Source organism: Chroicocephalus ridibundus, chromosome 4, assembly GCF_963924245.1.
Source record: "Chroicocephalus ridibundus chromosome 4, bChrRid1.1, whole genome shotgun sequence".
In the NCBI taxonomy this organism is placed as follows: domain Eukaryota; kingdom Metazoa; phylum Chordata; class Aves; order Charadriiformes; family Laridae; genus Chroicocephalus; species Chroicocephalus ridibundus.
The window spans coordinates 15,869,779-15,888,783 of NC_086287.1; the positions used below are offsets into that span (position 1 = coordinate 15,869,779).

The window sequence follows — 19,005 nt, forward strand, 5'->3', positions numbered from 1 at the left end:
TAAGTTTCTTCTGCCTTGGGAGAACAGTGATACATTTTAAAGTATGCCAAAATCTGTATCTGTACTTTGCTATTTCCAGAATAAAATCAAATAACTGAATATGAACATCCCTTCTACCTCATCCCTATCTCTTCAGTGTTTGACCTTAAATCCCAGCTTCACCCTGTCAGTGCCAACATCCAAACCTTCTCATCTCCTTTTTTTTCCAGTTTTATTACGCACACCGCTGCCCCATTTGGGTCTGCGTGTTTCCCTGCGCTTTTTCAACCCTTCATATGCTATAACTTTTCAACAAATCATGGAGTAGGAATCGGGAAATAATACTGGAGACACTATATAGAAACTGCCCGCAACAAAAAAAAATTTTAAAGTATAATTTCCATCAGTCACAATTAGATCCAGTGTCTAGGAGGTTACAGAGTCACAGCTGGATTTCTGGCTGCCGTGTACTGTAATGATCTATTCCCTATTTTTCTGAGAATTGAATATAATTTAATTTGATGGTCTTAGAGGTCAAAAGCTGCTGCTGTTTCAGGAAACTTAACTGAAATGAGATACAATGCATAGAAAAGCCTGCTAGTTATGACTTTTTCATCATGACCTGTACATTTTTTAAAGGACAAGCACAACCTATAAAGGGTGTGAGGCCAGACAGAGGCAGAGGATTTGAGGAGCAATGAATCTGAATTATTAAGTCCTGGTTAAGAAAGCTCATTAGCCATAATGCAAAATAGGTAATATGCCTTTTAGCATGATTTACCAGCTCTGCTCAGAACAGCTGAAAATTTAAATCACAAAGGTTTCACGGTTAGACAGATTAATTTGCAAGACAATTTTGGAGCAGTTTGCCCAATTCTTTTTCTGATTACACTCAAATGTAGGTTGTACAATGGAATTGTTCTTCCAGATTGTTCAGTGAGATTCCCATCTAGTAGTGTAAAGTGATTAAGAGACCAGAAATCAAAACAGTGATTCTTATGGGTAGAAGAATATGTTAGTCAGACAACAGGGAAAATATAAAACAGATCTTGGAGAAATTAGGCAAATCCACATTCCAGGAAAATTTCTGATGCCATTTCTTCAAAACTGCAACGCCTTTGCCAATGATCGAGGAAATTCACTAGGGAATAGCTATGGTGTATTTGTTCAAATTAGGTAAAACAACTTTCACTGTTGAACTCTCAAACAGCATGGGAAAAAGCCATCTCAAGAGAACAGTATTAATAATTGCAAAAATAGCACAATAAGAATAATAGATTCCTTTGTCCCTGGGTAACTCAAGGAGACACACTGACGTCCCCAAATGCTGGAAGTTTGAACCGACAAAAATGGTAGTCTTCAGACACTTAGGACACTTCTGGGTAGCTTCTCTTCAAAAGGAATTATAAAGAAAAAAAAGAGAATATATGTAACTGATTACCTAATGTCAGTACCTCAGCGCAGAATAAAAATGTTAGTGACATCAACAGGACTCTTCAATAACCTGAAAAACAAAAAATGGCCATGCACAGCTAGAGCCAGTGTCATGCTGTAGGATAAAGAAACCCTATAAAGAAATAGGTTAAACATGCAGTAAGGTTTGTTTGGGTTTTTTTCCTTTTTTTTTTTTTTTTTTTAAGTCTGACGTCCAAAAATTGTTCACAAGTAGAAGAGGAGACATTAAAAATATTCAAGTCAAAGAAAGACCAAATATTACCTTACTAAGTAGGGAAAGCAATCAAAATAACAAAAAGATCATTATTGTTTTCTTCCAAAATGCAAATATAGTTGATGTTTTTTAATACACACCAATCAAATTTATTCCATGTTCATCCATTTCAGGGTGAGTAGAAATCAGCCACATTTATGCCAAGATAAATTCGAAGATAGATACTACACAGACATTTTCCCAAATGTAATTAGCAGTAAAACAGACTGAGTAGGAATGTCATGGTATTCCCTTCGTCATCAACTTTCAAAGGCTGTTCCAGACAAAACTTCTGTCAGGGAGATTCTAACTATACTTATTTTGTCTCAGATCAGGAGCTATGAACAGATGATCTCACAAGATCCCTTTTAGCTTAGTTTTCTATGAAAACAGACGCTGATTCAAAATGTTCAGATTTTTAGAAATAAGTGGACATCAAAAATTGTCATCACCTGATATCCACTAAAGAGCACTATTATGGAGTGGCTAGCTAGTTTACAGAAAAAATAGATGGCAACCATCTGAATTTAAAGATCTCTGTTATTTACAAGAAGAGGAAGGACAATCCCTTATGTAGTTAAGAAAGATAAGCAACTTGCACAATGGTACTACTGATGACAAGACTAAATATAGAGTTAACTATAGAGCACATGCTCGTTCCAGATCTGGAATGTTTTCTGTTGAACCACACAATCCACAAAGTCAGGAGAGCTAAACACAAGGAAGGGTGGCAAGAGTCACAAGATATGTACAAAAGTTAGGCAAACCATCTGCAAGATATCACACATTTCCAGCCTAAGTACTTTCCAGGACAGAATTAATACACTTTGCTTGCAATGCCAAATAAATGTTGAATAAAACAGGAAAGGTATTGTCACCAATAGATTGTGGTTTATCTTTTTATAAGCATTGATATTAGATGAAGCATCTTTTGCATATTGTGCACAGCGCAACTTATGGTGTGGGGAAAGTGATGGCAAATTTTAGACAAAGTAAGATTTTTAAAGCCTGTTTCCCCTTGCAATAGGTTGAGACATTTCCCTAAATTTCCATGGGACTAGTGCAAAGCAATAAAATTCTATGAGTTCCAAAAGATAAATACAGCTTATAAAGTAAGAAGGATTAAATAATAGTAAATCTATTGTTGAGGGAATTTCAAATACGGAAAAAGGAACTATTCATTTTCCTGGCCTCTGGAAAGAATATATACAAGTTCAAATTGTATCCACAGTTCCTTTGAGGAAAATACAGAGCATGGCAGACATTGTACAAGAATAGTTTTCAGGCTCACTGTGTCACTACGTGGTATGATCTGACTGATGACTGCACACATGGATCAGCCGAGACTGTAACACTGCTGAGCGAGACAGATGGGGAAATGACACTGAGAAGGCAGCGCTCCTGCTGCATAACAAATCCCACCTTCTCCTTCCAAAACATGCTGAACTCTCCTAGGAGTATGAAAAACGGTAATTATCTTTAGTTAAAAGGTTTTCTTTTCCAAACCACTGTCAGTATTTAAAAGTGTGTTCATGCTGAAAGTACCTTCTGTGGAATCCAGAAGATATTTTCAAAACAATTCTATTTTCCTTACAAATCTCCTTCATTTTTAAAGACATCCTACCGATTTACCTTTTAGCTGCTAATATCTGAATATATCCAATTACCTCTCTCACCTGAATATCCTATTGCCCAAAAGATTTATATTTCAGGAATCAAGTTAAGCTTGTCCCCTGACATGCACAAAAATGCATGCAAAAGCAAAAACGAATGAATACATTTCCTAATGACTGTCAATTTACAATTTTCTGTCACAGAAGCTTTTATGATTACTATATTTAACACAGTCCTATTGCTTCTTCTCGTCATTTTCTCTCTTTTGCATTTCACAAAGTCCCAATAATTTACATACCCAACACCTAGAATCCTTGTACTAAGATAAATTTGGTAAGCAATAATTAAACTAAATGACAAATAGTCATAATTTTGTCTTATCATTCTAAACATAAATGGCAATAATTAAATGGCTGCACAGTGTTCAAGTTACTTGTAGAACGGAGAAATACGAAAAAACATTTACGTGCCAAAGTCACTTAAAGGATCATTTCCAGAAATTTAACTAAGATTTTTATAATGAACAGTTGATGGTCTTTTTCTTACTTTTTTGGCAAAGAATACTGTAGGCCTGGCAGTGTAGGGAAACCCTCAGTTCTTCAACATTTATGTACCTGTGACCATCAAAATTTGGTTTGTTTTAAAGCAGACACTTGAAGTCAGTTCCGTGTTTATGAACACAAATAGTCTCTCTGTCGTGCCATAGCCATGGGCACTTGAGTATGAAGAGGAGATCCTTTTGTAAGAAATGGGACAAAGGAAAAGATGGACCTCTCTGACCTTTAAGACTAAAAGCTGTAAAATTTTAAATCAAACTGATGAATATCTGAGATTTCCTCACGGACCTCACTTCTGTATTCCCATTAAAGCTTTTTTCCCCAGCTTTGAGTTCACTATCCGGTGTAACAGCCCATTACCCTTGCCTTGTGCATTACCCTTTTCCAGCACCTCTGGCAACTGCTGTTACCACATTTTCTTTTTTTTTTTTTTTTTTTGCAACTACATACCGCACTCAGGGCAAGCAGAATGTCACATATTCCCAGTAATCTTCACTAAGACCTTTTTTCTAAAGAAATTCTAAACCCCTGAATTCACTATGCAGGCTCCTCCTGAAGTTTGTTCCTTGTTTGCTTTGCAAGACCCAAAATAACAATTCCCACACAAAACTCCAGACAAGATTCAATATTACCATCTTCTGCCCTGTTTTTCCAGAGATGTTATTTTCTCAGTAGGCTTATAACTCACTGAGGTCTCAGCCCTCTTCCTAAATAAGCTTATGCCAGGCAGAGCAATCTGTTCCCACTGTGGGCTCACAGTTCCTCTTTCAAAGACTCCTCTGCAGGAGCATCTAAGATTTTGCTTGTCTGCTTGTCTCCAGGAGGACATAACTGAGGGTTATCAGGCTCCTTGATTTTTCTGGTAACATGAAGTGTACATACCTCATCGCAGGTTTTCCAATGTCCTGTCCTACTTCTTCCCTGTTTCTTCCTGCTTTCTGTTAGAACCCTAACAAGTGTGCCTTCTTCCCAATCCTCCACATCCGTTTTTGCCTCTTCCTATAAAATGCACTTGGGTCCTTCCACGGTTTTCCAGTCTCCTGCTACATATCTGTATCCCCTGCACTCCTGGCTTCAATGGTTTGCAACGGCAATCAGTCAGTTTCTAAAGACAATGTCATAAAGCATCTGTATGTGAGCACGACACAGCCAGTAGCTATAGTAACAGAAAAGCATACTTTAAACAAAAACAGAAAAAAAATATCTGATATCTCTCATCTTTCCCCCATCCCCAAATATTGCAGAGTTCCATAAATATCCTCCTGTGTATCTTCACCTAATTGTATCTCCCCCTAGCCCAAAACAGGGTGAGATAGAAATAAAGCTTTCTTTTACCTGGCTTAAGGAGGAAGATAAATAAATAATCACACACAACAAAACTAGAAAGAAAAGATTGTCTCTTTCCCAGAAAAAGAAAAAGTAAATCTGGAAGTTGCAAATCCAGAATAGGCAAAATTGTCACTGTCCCAGTTCTACCTTCATTTCTGATATCGGTTCAGCTATAGGAGCCTTCTGGGCTGTGAAATTAATTTCCACTCTTCCCTTTTCATTGTCTTGTTCTCTTAGTAATCTTCCCTTCCTGCAACAAAGCTGCGCAACCAATGCCCCTTCGTTTGCAAGTCAGTTCAGCCTTGGATGTAACGGGGCTGAATAGTTATTCATATTCCCCAAAAACATGGATGGGATGCAGATGTGTGGCTATTACTTTTGGGTTACAAATTAGTCTTCAGGGCTGCAGTGCCCAAAGGCTTCACCCGGGGCTGAGGCTGGCATCGTTGCCTGGCTGCACAGCCCTCCAGCTGCAATCCCCAAATCCCAGGGGTGCAGGTGGATTCACAGGGCCAGGGCCATGGCACCCAACATGGGAGCGAGCCCCAGGGATGAGAATTACAGCTGAGCCTCCCTGCCTTGCTGGGCACACACCCAGCCAACCCCTGTAATGCAGCTCCCCACCTCTGGCTGCTCTGTGAGAACTACCAGGGTGCACATCCCCAGGGAGTGCCGGGAGCGGTTTGGGATGTTAGCAAGGGTTTGAGAGGACTTCTTCCCCAGTGCAGCGCTGTGCTGTGCTGCCTAGAGACATCTCTTCATATCCCCAAGCAGTAAGGCCACGTGCTGATGCTTGCGACCCAGCTGCCTGTAGCACAAACCTGGAGAGCAATTTCTAATAATTCCAAATAGCATAGGTAGCTTTAAAACACAGATATACAAAAAAAGAAGAGCCTTCTGCAGGTTCTTGAGAAGAGCTCTTGAATCTGACTGGACTGAGTCAAGGTATTAAAGAAAAGATGCTTTTTTTAACCCTTATATATTCTTCATTCCTCTAGAGCCTGTGTAGGTGGATTTCCACAGAAAAGAACAAAATAAACTCAGTGCCTCAGCTTACTTTACCACTAAAAAGGTCAGCAGGGTGCAAAACGTCGTTCAGCAATTTAATGCACATATATGTCTGTCACACCTTTTCATTCCCGTGGTTTAAAATATGCATATTGAAATAGATAAACAATACAGACTCAATTCGTACGAGAAACATGTCTAGTGAACTTCATTATTTTATATAAATATTAAAAAATGAAACCACCTTCAGTATTACCTTTCAAAAAATTACTCTTTCTTATTTGAGACTTCCCTTCTTGAAGGAGTAGGACTATTCCATATATCTTTTAAATATATACAAATTTATTACTATTCACAAGAAAACCCACCTGAAATAGATTTCCTTTTAATCAGTGAAGTAAGCATCCATGCAATTAAGGAGAGAGAATTACGCATTTCAGCAAGTTACATCCTGATATTTATCAAACTGGAATATTGTTATACCTGATTCAGTTTTATACATTGACATCTCTCCATTGTTATTGATTAATGCTTAAAAGTCTCCAAGGTTGTTATAAAACACTGTTATAAATAACTGTTATTATTTAGATACCTAATGGATGCACTCTCTACAAATGATGAATTATATCCCACTTCTTAATTAGAGTCCTCTGAAATCTAACTTAAATAGTAGCTAAGCAGATTAAATACAAAAAAAGAACAAAAGCAAGGCAGCTTGCAAAATGATACATTTATGGTTTTTTTCTCAGCACTGTATAGTTTTTCCACAGACTGTTTTGTAAAGTATCGTCTTTCTCAATAACTTATTAGATCACTGTAATCTGGATTTACATATTAATTCATTCCATTTCAATGTCAATCATAACGTGAAAATTTAATAAAAACCAACTCTAATTGTTCTTCAGAGACTTAGCAATAATTACTCCCACATCATCTCAGTCGAGGAGATGTCTTTCACATGTTCTGTTTCTCAAGCATAGCAATTGTGTGTTTCTTCTGGGCGCCGCATACTTCTCAACTCAGGATTTCATTCACTGAGATGTTGATGGCTGCCTTAACAACATAGCACACAGGGGTTACACTTGATAAAATTGGAACCGTATTCTGTCAACAATAATTATGTGGGTGTTTTGCTCATTTCCTGCTATCGCTGTCCCATGGCAACACTCTAAAACAGAACTCATTTTTTAAATACATAAATGACTCCTTAGATGACATGTTTCTGGCTCAGGCTTGGCAAAGGCATGGGGAAAACAAAGACTTTTTTGAGAAACTATCACAACTACTTCCATTATATGCAAATCTGCAGGGAATGTGCTAATTCCTGAGTGGAGGGTGCAGCTTTGCTGTAGTAGCAGCAGTGGTGGCCTGAGGCATTTCCAGAGATTAATAACAAGCATTTTCACTCCAGGTCATTCTCTCCACTTTTTGGTGAATTCCCCAAGAAATGCCTCAACCAAAGGTCATTATTCCAATTAACCCTGCCTTTGGGGTTGTTGCTGTTAAACCAAATCATATAAAATCATGTTAAAAATTCCACTTTTTATCAGGTTTACGTCATTTTGGAGTGCTGAAAAGAGCTGATAGTATTGGTGATTATATTGTCATATAAACTCTGGAAAAGAATTAGTTCGGTACATGGGAAATCAGCTTTGCAATTTTCAGTTTTAGCTGTTTTGAGAATATTTACTTTTCTAAGATTATTTTGTTTCTTGCGAATCAAGATTAAGACAAACAAGTATTGTAAATACAGTTCATAAAGCAGTTACAAGATGAGTTAGGGTGTTGCAGGCTTTTACCCTCGGCTCGGTGAACATCTAATTTCCAATTTAATAAGACCTGACGGCAGGATCAAGTGCACCTACAACTCCAGCCATTCAAATATTAGCTGCACTGAGAAAATTAGCAAAAATGATACCATTACGGCTATCTTTTTCTTAATGTGAGAACCCTGACTAAACTTGTTTCATTAAACTGATGCTAATGTAATGAGAAACATCTGGAGATTAACAAAGTGGATCAGGTTCAGCCTGGATTTTTAGAAGAAACTATTTAATAACACACCATATGTCCCTGGAAGCATCCTTCCTTTCGGTTTTAACATTCTACAGGGATTTTAAGAACAAAATGTAGCGCTAGCCAAGCGTAAGATATATAGATATATGTATTTAAGATATGTCTATAATAGAATTCAGTGCACAACCATTTTGCACTAGAGGAAAGAAACACAACTCAACACGAGGCAACGTGTAATTGCAAGCTGTATATTGGTATATTGATAAAGCCCAATGTGCCTGGAATGTTGAGAGTGCGTCTTACGCTAGCCACATATCAGTTGTCTTTTGTATTGTCACGTGGATGTAAAGGAAGCTGTGAGTGTTTGCTATCAGCGTCTGATTAACCACTAAATTCTAACCATAGCTTTGGAACAAAGAACAATTTTATTTGATGCCAACCATTGTCTGTAGCAGTGAAACAGCATAGTTTCCATTAGAAGAGGATGAATTTTAATTCTGATAAGATGTGGGGATGAAATGTGAACTTAAGCTAAATGAATATTCATATAGGAAAGTGAAAATAGGTGTCAAGGACTTGCTGCACTTAAGTCCTTGGTTACATGAAAACTGTACACCATTCGACAAAACAACACGGTTTCTAATGATTACTTTCCCCATATAATTTATTCATCTATTCCAGAGCAGTGCTTCGGGGCTTAATGAGTGTTTGTAAAGCTCTGGCTGAAACGCACTCTCTAAGTGCAAAACATTATACCATTTACAATGAATGAAGTAGTGTAGATTACTGGTTCAAAAAAGCCACTAAAGCTCATCAGCATGTGCATTTGAAGGGTGTATTACTTCACCAGCCAGAAAAGCCCCTGTTAACATCCTATCCAGTTGAAAGGCTCAGTGTGCTTCCTTAACGCTGAATCCACTCTGAAGTGCAGAGAGAAAGGAAAAGTCGTGCAACTTTATCTCTTCTCTTATTTTCACTCCATTTCACCCTTATTTTCCACATATGGGGCACTCCTGTATCACCATCTCAAAGAACTTCTCAGCAAATAAATAAACAGGATTAAGTAGCAATAGCGCTCCTTTTGGAAACAGCTTTTCTTCATTAATAAAAAATGATCCCTGTCTTAGTGACATGGTCCAAATCTCTTCTTCTCTATGTCCTATGAGTTCAAGCATTTTTATCACTATCCCTAACATCGAGAGCACTGGAACACCAGGACAGTTGAGCTCTTTCAGCCCATCTCTACCACCTTGGCACCCTATCGAAGTCAACTGTTGTTCCTTGCATGGCCATGTTTCTCCTTGGAAGATCAGCTTTCTGAAATAAGGATATCTGAAAGCGTACGACATACAATGGCCTTCTATCAGCAGAAGTGGCAAACAAGATGATCTCACGTTTCCATGTGCTATCTGCTTGATGATGTGATTCTCTTGCCCATTGTTGCAGTACCATTGCATCTGTTAAAGATGCTGTATGCCTTTTTAACTAGTTAAATGTCTATTTGAAAAAATGAGGTTTCCAAAATGGTAATTTTCTTAAACTCTAATTTTTTTTTTCATTCTTTGTACACTATGCTAGCTGCATTATCACTAATGATGAAAACTGATATAACACTAGTGATGGTGAAGAATAGTTCCACTCATTCTAGAGGAAATCCAAGACTTTATAAGACCAGGTTTTAGTATGAAAAGGGAAAAATCAGGCACAATAAAGGTTGTGGAATTAGGTAGTCCTTCTTCCCATGTTAACTAACTGTTGCCCAAACATTCTATCACTACATCTTGTGGTACACAATAAATGAGAGCCAGGAAAGGCAAAACCTTGCCTTTTAACATCTTGCACTTTTCTGCCCATTAGCTCATCTCTCCCACGCCTGTAAATGGTGGTTGTTTCTACAGTGGCTCTTACTTCCCTCATACGTGACTTCTACTGCATCTTAGGACACAAGAGAGGGTACAGTTTATATTATACTTATCAATGCCAATATACCAAAAAAACCAAAGCTGTCCGTGGTTCATGGCAGGCTCATGCACGGAGAAGGATACAAATTACTGTTACGTTCTTTTTATTAAATACTAACTTTGAAGTTAAACATCATTTTTCCTCATTAGCTAGGCATAGTAACTAGTTTGGCTAAAATATAATCTAATAACCAGGGGTCAGTGTGGAGACTGCATTCTGTTGGGAAGGAAAAATAAAAAATAGCAAAAAAATTGCCCCAGAGAAACACGACTGGAATTCAAGATTATACCAGTTTCCTTAGCAGTACTGTATATGCAGATAATATTTATAGAAACTAGAGTTTATCATATCAGAAAGAAGCATTAAGTTAATTAAAATGTGCTATAGCCTAAGATTACATTTTATTAATTCCTGTTTGCAAGACGGTCATGTCTAATGGTTTCCTCTTGGCATTACTTTTTTTGCAATTGGACCATTAAAGATATTGATTCTTGTTCTGCTTGTGAAGTTATTCAGATTCTTGCAAACACAAGTGCCAATTCCCTGATCTTTCAGTATTCTTGTTAAGTTTTTGCCCCAATGGGATTCTCTTTTTCTCAAGGGAAAACAGCTGCGCATACAACATCAGAAATTGTAATTAATTTTGCATCAGTCCAGAATAACCAGTATACTCCAGCATTCCAAATACCCAGGATAAATTACTGTAACAGCCCAATACTGTTCTCAATTGCATCATTGCTGCTTTACCACAGCTGTGACAAATATACAATTCCTTGTGAATACTTAATGTTGAATCGCACTGTAAATGCATATTAAAGCATGTATGACATTTTACAGAAAATCATGTATTCAAAGTGTTGTAGACAAATGAGATGTGAATTAAAAAATAACCACTACCTTCACATCAGTTCTTGGGGGGTGGAAACATCCTGACCACTGTTGAGAAAGTGGATTAAAATCTCATCTTTTAAAATATTTTTGAAGCATGCAGAAACTCTGTGGAGAACATCAGAGTGGTTAGATGGGTAGGCAGAGAAACAGAGATGCGACCAATTTATCTGTTTAAATAAAAAGCAATGGTTTGCCATGAATCTGTTCAAAATTAGACACGTCTGTATCTAATATTACTAGCAGCAGTAGCACATAACACACAGCACATTCCACCCTTCTAAGTAATATTAATAAGTCTCAAACCCTTCTAAGTAATATTAATTAATCACATTACTGACCTGAGTTCACAGAGGGATCGAACCGAAGGGAGTTAACCAATTAAACACAAGTAGTCAGTGCCGGGGAAAAAAAAAAAAAGCCCAAGTTTGCCTGAAGTTCTTTTCATCCTGACTTAAACAAGTCGATGTGTAGTTTATCTCATCTGCGACATACACAGTATGATTAGTCTTTCTAAATGTACTTGTTAGGACAACCAAAGTTACATCCAGTCCTGGAGACACCGATGTCACGCTTACCTTTACGTAGATTCAGCCTTTGAAGTTGGTGACGGTGTTCACCCAGGCAACACAAGGTGGGCAGACAGATGCCTTTAGCATCAGGGTCTCTCAGTGTCAGTTGTCTCCCAACATACAGAAAGACCCTGTGACATATTTCCGTTCCCCTACAAGAAAGTTGGTGTTATGCATCTTCCAAAACATTTGACCGTGGCTGGCAGAGGTATCAGGTGGAAGAATTTTGCAACTTCACACCTATTTTGCACACCTTAAAGATTACTCAGTTAAATTTCTCTGTGAATTGTGGGCATGCCTAGCACCTATGGTGATTGGAAGCATCTTGTGGTACCAGCATGTGCTGTGCTTCTACATCCAGGGTTCATTCTTATGGGTGCTTTTAAAGATGCAGCCTCCTCAAAGTCAGACACCAGTTTAGTTATCCCCAGCGATGAATGCAATGTATGTTAGCACAACAAGTGCAAATATTTGTAATCATGTCTCAGGAGGGGTGCCTCATGACCTGAGAGCAAAGAGCAGGTACATAGTGAAAAGCGAGGAAAGTGCTTTCAGACAGGTAAGAGGGAGCAGAACAAGAAATGCAGCTCCTCCCCAATGCAAAGGGGATTCAGTCTGATTTTCAACAGTCTTTGAATTTTGCTAGTTTTACATGTCCTGAATTTGTTCTACAATTTGAAAATCCTCTTGTTTTGACATTTGCCTAAGCAGGAGTGTCATTCCTAGCACCTGCTTTTGAGCTTCTGCAGGAAAGCTTCTCCGTGAAAGCAGCTGTCATCTAAAGAGGCAGCAAATCGATGTCAGAAAACTGTTGTTGATCAGCTTCCTGCTTTCCCATTCCCTGAATCAAAGAGCTCTGAAAGGCTTCTTCAAGGAACAAGAAAAATCAGACGCATACCAAAGGTCACAGTCCATGTTTTCTAGAAAATTTTAAGCTTAAGCATCTACTAAGGCTTTGTTCACATAAAGAAATATCAATATAACTAAATTCATTTAGCAACTATTTTTGGTGAAGTGCTGTCCTCCTCCTTTGGGGACATGTTAGATGATTTAAGACAGTCTAAAAAACCCAGATTTAATGTTTTTACCAGGAGCAAAGGTACAGGACTGAGGAGGATCCACTTCTGACAGCAATGCAAAATACAGCTGAGGCAAGCGAAGGGCACAGCTACAGCTTGTTACCAGTCCCCTTTGGTCAGTGTGCCCATGCCAGCAGCATAGCAATGGCGAAAAGATCTGGGGGGCTAAATAGCATCTCCACTTTACCTGCAAGTGAAAAAAATTGCGGTTCTTTCCCCAGGCCCCTTGTGTGGCATTTCTCAGTCCTTGGCAGGTGACCTGAGGCACTCAGACATTTTCCTCTCTTTCCACCTGCCAGTGACGTAAATTCTCTCTTATCCCCTTCCTTCCCACAACTGACCTGAAGTAAATCCTGCCTTCAGACTTGACCCATACCTTGAAGCAGCTTCTAGAAAACAATGCGGTTGCAAAATGGTACAATTGTTATCTGCAGATACGGCTCAGTTTATTCTACAAAGCTTTGATAATACAGTACGTCAGCTAAGAATGTGAAAAAAAATCCACACCTTGTCTTACATGGCTATGCTGGCAAAATGATAGAGTATTTTGCTGGCTTTCTTTATGGCTTTCAGGAAGGTGGGGAAATAAGCCCAGCAGAGAAATTTCCTATCACATGCTGCATCTTCAGTATGGCCCTCTGCTGCACCAGCGCAGACAAAATAATAATACTTACAAGTGTGAGATATGCAGGTGTTATAACAGCATTCCAGTGGGAATACTCGTAACCGGTTTTAAGACAGAACTTGGCAGGTTTAGGAAAGAGACTGAATGCTGTTGTATCTGCGATAGCAGTAGGCTGGATGCAATGACCCAAGAGGTCCTATATTTCAAAGTAAAAAAGAAAACAAGGGCACTGAAGTCCTGCAAAGAAAGAACTGAGCCTCAGAAAGAACAACAGCAGAAAGAAGCAGGTTACACATTAGCCAACACACGTGCTCCTACGTAGCTTCCATGGCTGGATTGCTGGAGCTCACAGAGAGAAGCGCATGATCCAGCAGGGCTGGGCAGTCACTGCCACGTAACGTCTCCTTTGCCAGAGAGAGTAAGAAAATATTACAAAGCAAGAGAGAAAAAATGAAAAAGGTAAAAAAAGAAACCTTTCTCCATCCCCACTCCATTTCCCAGACACAAAGCAATCTTGGAAAAAGAGGGAGAAGGGAGGTAATATTCTCAAGGATGGCAATGCATCCACAATTCCCAGCAGCAGGGAGATTGAGCGGGCTGTTACGTGTAGTGCTATAGCGCCTCGAGACTTTAATTGCAATCAAGGTGCTACTGACAACATGCCATGAAAACATGCGCTGAGAGATCGTTCCTATTTGGAAGAGTACATGCCTTTAAAAAGACAAGGTAGACAAAAAGCAAGAAAAGAACAGAAAATAACTTACCTAAAGGGTGTGTTACCATTCAGAGGCAAATGCAGCTTTCTGAGGGTGTGTAAGGCCAGCGCCCTGCCTAGGAGCTCACTCTTTTGTCTGACTTCCCTTCCTTCTGCTTCCAGTTCTTCAAACCAAAACCCATTCAGTGGAAGTCCACTTCAGCTGGATTTTGGTGGGTATCAGGACCCAGGGGCAGATGCAAAACAATGCAGAACTTCTGAACCAAGGAGCAGCATGTGGATTGTTCTGCAGAGGGTAAAACATCATCCCAGCCTTTGTAGGAAAGGGAATCTGTCAGATTGCACAACATTTGCTGTGCTCTAACTGGAGGTCCCTCAGGCCTGGAGGTCGAAGAGGGAAGAGAATAACGGATTCATTCTAAGAAGCAACAGTTTCCCACATCCTAACAACCTGCTTGGAGATTTGGGAAACTCTGCAAAGTGGGGAGAAGTTTCCCACTGCAAAACAAGCAATATTTCTGCTTTTTTCACTGAAAAGGGAACCCACTTCCTTGTTGGCCTTCTGCAACTTGCCATAGCATTTCTGCTGAACAATATATCAAATCTCAAGCTGAAAAGAATTAGATGCGACTTTTATAGCTGCATTAAGGCCACCTACAATTGCTAGTATCTCTGAAGTGGGATAACTCTGTTCCAAAGTGGGTAGGAGAGAAATTTAGCTACAAAAGAATGGTTATTTGGATTATTTGTGAAATTTGTTTGTGCTTTATTAAAATTGCTTTGCAAAACACTTTGATTTACTTTTGGTGGCATTTTTCATCTAACAGTTTCATTGACATAAATATTTAGCATACCCCTGCCAAAAAAAAAACACATCAGAAAATTAACATGCAGGGCAAACAGCAAAGAACAGATTCAAATCCCCTGGGAATTTCCTTAGGAATCAAAAGCCACTTGGAGTAAACATTTGCCAGCTCAACAATTCGAAATGTCCTATACACGTCTCTCTAATAGCCTCTGTAATAATTGACAGAGCACAATACACAGAAAAGATGCCAACACATCACAAATATGAGGCTGTTGAGAGGATTAAACATAATCCTGTCTCACCAATGAATGAAGAAAATAAGAAATGCAACTGTGTTGTGTTGAATAGCACTGAGTCAAAGATACACTTATGACAAGCTTTTGGGGGGTTTTTTGCTCAACAGAGCTTCACTGAGAAGGTCATGCATGAATTCTGAAAAAAATGGCATTATTACTGAGGAATGCCAGGCAAAGCAGGAAATAATCTTTAATTAATTTGTGAGGAACTTTCATTTGGCAGACGCAGTCTGCCAAATAAAGACAGAACAGTAGCTTTCTTATTAAGCTGATAAAATCGACCAAAAGTGAAGAAATCCCATAGTTAAAAAGCATTAGAACAATGGATTTTTACTAGGAGATGTAATAGAAATCCACAGGGAATCCTGGCAAACACTCATTGGGTTTTTTGTCATGAAATCAAAGGTATTTCTGACAGAAACGTAAAGAAAGAATCTTAACATTTTCTGCTCTTCTAGACTTTGACTCAGTATTTCATCTCAGACACCGTAAAACGCAAGTAGATTCAAACTTATTCATTAATTCTAACAATTCAAAGTACTATACTTTGGCTTTTCTTATCGGTATTATTGTCTTTGTAATTCCATTTCCAATTGCCACCTCCATCTCCCGCCAGCTTGTACAGGTATCAAGAGATATTTTTGTCATTTGTAAAATGCTGGAAGAACTTGAGATAATAGGCACTTCATAAATGTAATGTGTTATTTTAGTGAAACTGGGACAAACTGCTAGTTTCAAACATAATTGGCTGCAATGGAAAAACTGGAGCATCCGTTGAAAACTGGGACATGGTACGTGTGAGGTGCTAATATTTATCCTAATGTGGCCGATTTGTCTCTGTTCGTAGGAGCTCACCCCTATATTTAAAGGCTATGAGCAAAAGAACATTTTTATAAAAGAGTTTCATCTTTATTTGAAAAGGTTTCCGGGGAACAGGAAGCAATTCAACAAATCAATGTGTTTGTTTTTCACATCCACAAGCCAAAATTTAAATCTACCTTAAGCCTAAAGGAAACAAGTTGGGCAATTTCAGCATAATCCCTTCAGAAATGTATTCTCTTCACATGAACACCGCTCAGCACAGTAGCAGCTCTGTGCAGGAGAAGCCTCACACTGAAACATAAGAACTGTTACAGTTTAGGTTAAGAAGGAGAGTCTTTATTGGCAGCCTTTATAATAATATCCTATATAAATTCATAAATAATCTTAGCATATTGACATCCTGTAAAGGAAATGTGGAAAACTTGCCCAGGAGCTGCCTGCATTAATCTTCATTCTATCCTGTACTGGCGTTTTTCCCAGTTTCCTATGCCCAAAGTTCACAATATCTGTTTTTAAAGGAACACACTGACCCTTGTAGAGTAGAGCCCAGAAAGCCTGATTTGCTACTAGTTTTAATTTTTACATCCTCTTTCCCTATAACAAGTGGGTTTTGAAGTGCAGCTTCTAAGGAGCCAATGGAAAATGGTCTTTATGTGAAAAAACTTGGCGTGCAAATCGGATGACTAAAGAATGTGGATTTATTGCACCGCAGGGCCTCATGGAGAGAGAATAATATAAAGTACCCGTATGCAATGAAGCTAAAGCTTATGGTCCAGCCTCACTAATACGTACCAACACTGGCCAACAGCTTTTTATCATGGGCTTTAAGCAGCTACCCAGGAGCTAGTGCAGTTAAAGTTAGTAGTGTTGAAGTTGAAGTCAAAAGCCTGTTTTCAGCCATATTCTGCAAATTCCTTGCCGTGACCAACAGTAATTTTACCTTTGTGAAGCAGATTTGATATGGATAGGAGATTCCTAATGCCTCCTCTGCCTGAGAAAGGGAGAGGTGAGATCAGAGTCAGGCAGCTGATAACAGCTGTGCAGACATACTCATAAAAAAGTTTCTGGAAAAATAAAATATTGCATGCTGTGGGACAAGGAGGTTTAAGGCTTTCTGTACAACAGAACTGCTTCACCCATCCAGGAAACTGCCACAGTAAAACACGTAGCGTACATGCAGATCTACTGGCAAAACAGACTTCATGCTGTCATTGGAAAACCACCCTCTTCACAGAATCCCTTCAGTGAAACAAGCTGTCTAGATAACAGCTCGAGCTGCTGGTGTACCTCTTTCACACCTGGTCCTCTACCATCACTTTAGGAGCCCATCAGAGTTCATCCCTCCTCACAACACAACATGACACACCATCAAAGCTCATTATGTAGGTTTGACTTGTTTGCATCTATGAGAAGTCAAGGAGTCCTGGCACTTGGGCTTGGGGCGTAGACTGCTCTGGGGTATCTCCTGATGCCACCGAGTATGAATTCCTCAGCTCTCTCTCTGCTGAACTCTTCCACTTGTGCAGTGCCAAGTTTTCTACCAGCACGTGCACCCCTTACAAAGCTTAGTGCATCACATTTAAAAGGACACTAGCAGGACTGGAGTGTCGCTGACTCCTGCAGTAAATGCTGTGGAAGGCAGGCAGGCAGACTGCATCTCCTTGAAACCCCTGCCAAAGGAAACAGGTCTTGCCGAGGTGTCCTGTTCAGAAGATGGTCATTGTCATGTTCTCTCACTGAAGAGACCATGTCACCAAGTCAAAAGAAGAGGCAATATGAAACCTGGTGTGCGTGTATAAAACCAGAGGGACAATCAGTGGTATGCCTGAGTAATCCTACCTGTGACTATCCCACAATGTCTCTCCAAGATCTTACTTTCTACTTAATGGTCATGGTGTGAATTCATCTTGGGTTCTCAGGCACCTTCTGAGATGAATACATCGTTTCCATATTAATCAGCTCCAAGGTTAGCAAAGGATACTGCCTGCTGTTGTTCCCTATCCAAGCCAATTTATTGAAATTCCATCAGTTCACCTGCTGGCCTGCATGAGATGCATTCAGTGTATTCTCTAACGATCCATGATACTAGTCCCTGGGAAAGTCTTAAACAGCAGGAGAAAAGACTAGAACTTTCTAAAGCTTTTCTAAGCAAAGTTCCTTTGTTGCAAGACTGCTACCCTACAGCTCCTGTCATAAAATCTATGATTCTATGATTCTAAACAGCTTTTAGATTATATACTGTGCTAATGGAGACAGAACACTAGCAGATATTCTAGGTCAAAATTCATCCACTTTCAGCACAGCTACTGCAGGTTTAATCTGGTAAATTTTAAAGAAGAATTTATCCCTCACTGATACTATGAGGACAATGCGAGATGACCACTTAAATTAAATACAATGCACCTTTTCTGTACTGGAGATCAAGAATATCTCCATTTCTGAGATTTTGCAGTTTTCCCTCTGATGCATGAACATAATTCCCACTGTCAACTGTGATGTGATCCATGCCCCAATTCCCATTATCCTGGCACGCAGCTCTCAGTGACAGGGGACACAGAGGACAAAGACAAAAATAAAAGGGACATTATTAAGGCAGGTAAAACTTCCCACAAGAGTAAGTCTTAAAATACGTATGTTAGATGAATGGAAACAGAAACCGTTTGCCTGAGGTTGCCTTTATTACTCGACTAAAAATACATCTAGGAAAAAAAGGTATTTCCACTGCCTTGGCAAGACACACAGCCTGCGTTCGCTCCCTGAACACACTCATTTTCAGCTTTCCTTCATTTTATACAAACACTGTGGTCTGCTCTAGCCAAAAGTTTCACCCCCTAAGGCTGATGTAATTTGCAGTTTGGCTTTATCAGTTGTGCATAGGGAAGTAAAGGTACAACAGCTAGGCTTCTCCTTGCTCCTAACATCTCTCCTGCTCCTTCTCCCGCCCTGCCTGGGCTCGCTGCGTGAAGGACGAGCTGCTAAAACAGGTTCAGCGCCCTGCGGTGGAGCACTTTGTGTCACGAGCATTTG

General features: G+C 39.3%; 1 long non-coding RNA gene across 1 annotated transcript; it reads right to left on the reverse strand.

Annotated features, from left to right (window-relative positions):
• Positions 1-2,492: 2,492 nt before the first annotated feature.
• On the reverse strand, positions 2,493-11,540 carry LOC134515197 (uncharacterized). The gene is made up of 4 exons (XR_010070914.1): positions 11,403-11,540; positions 11,071-11,169; positions 4,741-4,963; positions 2,493-3,138 (listed from the first exon to the last, which is right to left on the reverse strand). It is a non-coding gene; the product is annotated as an uncharacterized LOC134515197 (long non-coding RNA).
• Between the last annotated feature and the right edge of the window lie 7,465 nt (positions 11,541-19,005).